The sequence below is a fragment of the Cavia porcellus genome, unplaced genomic scaffold (assembly GCF_034190915.1).
Source record: "Cavia porcellus strain 051 isolate PalLab524CR breed Dunkin Hartley unplaced genomic scaffold, mCavPor4.1 scaffold_5, whole genome shotgun sequence".
Taxonomy (NCBI): Eukaryota; Metazoa; Chordata; class Mammalia; order Rodentia; family Caviidae; genus Cavia; species Cavia porcellus.
In genome coordinates, this window is record NW_026947488.1 from 73,328,282 (window position 1) to 73,330,047 (window position 1,766).

Consider the following 1,766-nt stretch of genomic DNA (forward strand, 5'->3'; position numbering starts at 1 on the left):
CATTTTATACAGAACACATCATTTATAGGATTATTTTATAATATTCACACAAACAGCCAAATGCAAAAGAGTGCCAGAGATGTGTCCACACACTAGAGACCCAAAGAATGCAGCTGAAGACCTGGATTCCATGGCAGTGTCTTACATGAGTTCAGCTGAAGACCTAGAGCCCATAGCAGTGTCCTCCATGAGTCCAGTGGAGGTCAGAGCCCACAACAATGTCTCATACAAGTGTGTATCAAAGATCTGCACTGGGAAGGCCCAAACATCACTGGTAGAAGCTAGAAAGGCTGCACCAGTGGAATGAAGGATTTGTGGCAGTAGACTGGAGCCCTAGAGCCAGGAAGTGACATTCAAATGCTAAAACTATTGAAATATGACAGAAGAAGTGGTGTTAGTAACCAAGTTTGATTATGTGGCCCAACAAGAATAAGAGCTGTCCATCAAGAAGAATGAGAGATTATGGCTTCTGGAGGATTCTAAATCCTGGTCGCAAGTTAGAAATTCCATGAAAAAAAAAGGCAGGAATTATGCCTTCTATCTATGTGTACAGGAAAGACAGTTATCAGAAACATCTATTTTGAAAAATTTGAAGAACACCTTAGGCACTAGAGATTGAAAATAAAACCTAGTGTTCCAGATTCTTCATTTCCCACTGTCAGTTTTGTTGACTGAAAGGAATGTCTTTACGACCTCAACATGCCTAGCTATGTAAAATTTAGCATAAGGCTGAGACAGGATGGATTATCGCTGATAAAAAGAACAAAAATGATTCTCATGGGGAAATGCAATGATGGACTTATGTAGTGTAGCTACAATGGACAAATAGGATGATATCTTCAAATTATGAAACTGAAGAAGGTAACAGGCCATGTGGGTGGCCATGTGGGTTCAGAAAAACTGAAAAAACTGGCAACAGTTGTAAGTAACCTAAATATTAGGCAAGTGTTGCATGTGGTACAAACTCATTACCCATTCAGTTTATTCAATGATGAACTTAATTTTGAGAAAAGCAGCGCAACAGATGTTATTGGAAAGTCAGAAAGTGATCCAGAGTGTTGGACATGCTGGAAGATCAATAGTGTGGTAGGTCTGGTGCCAAAAATCTATGTAACCATAATACAGAATAATTCTTTAGTTTTAGGCTTGGAACCTTCACCTGCACAGTGTGATTATGATAGACCTTCATTCACGGAAAAGTTTGCTGGCAAGTATTTGGCAAAGTTACCAGATACCAAGCAGAAATGGCATTAAATGAAAGAGGACATCAAGGAGATTTTCTCATTTCTGATAGTGAATCTTTGCCAAATAATAATTTTTTCAGCATTATTCAAAGTACAAGGGGAACACAAGCATCTTAAAGCCCAACTAAAAGAGATCTACTGCGTTGGGCAATGTAAATTCAACATAGTGGAAGAATTTGTAGAACATTACAAAAAGGCACAAATTTTACAAGTGAATAAGGAGAAAAGTTGTATCTTGTCAAGCATTTATCATCATACTGCTAATCAGATGTGATGGCTATACAGCTTTATTCCGAATGTAATTAAAGACTGAGAAAGTGTTGGTCACATCCTGCTTAATTGGAAATTGTTGTTTCCAACTCTATGAGAATTGACTATAACACATAAGTATTTTTAGTATCATTCAGCTCATGCATATATACTATATATGCAATGTATCAGCATAGAACAGTTGCTTATCCTTGGTCTTGTATTTCACTGTTTTCTTCTTTGCTGGTTTTCTCTTTGCATCTAATATTAAGG

At 37.4% G+C, this 1,766-nt stretch overlaps 1 pseudogene; it reads left to right on the forward strand.

The window, feature by feature from the left end:
• Positions 1 to 376: 376 nt before the first annotated feature.
• Positions 377 to 1,508, forward strand: LOC100714880 (SH2/SH3 adapter protein NCK1-like; annotated as a pseudogene).
• Positions 1,509 to 1,766: the final 258 nt, after the last annotated feature.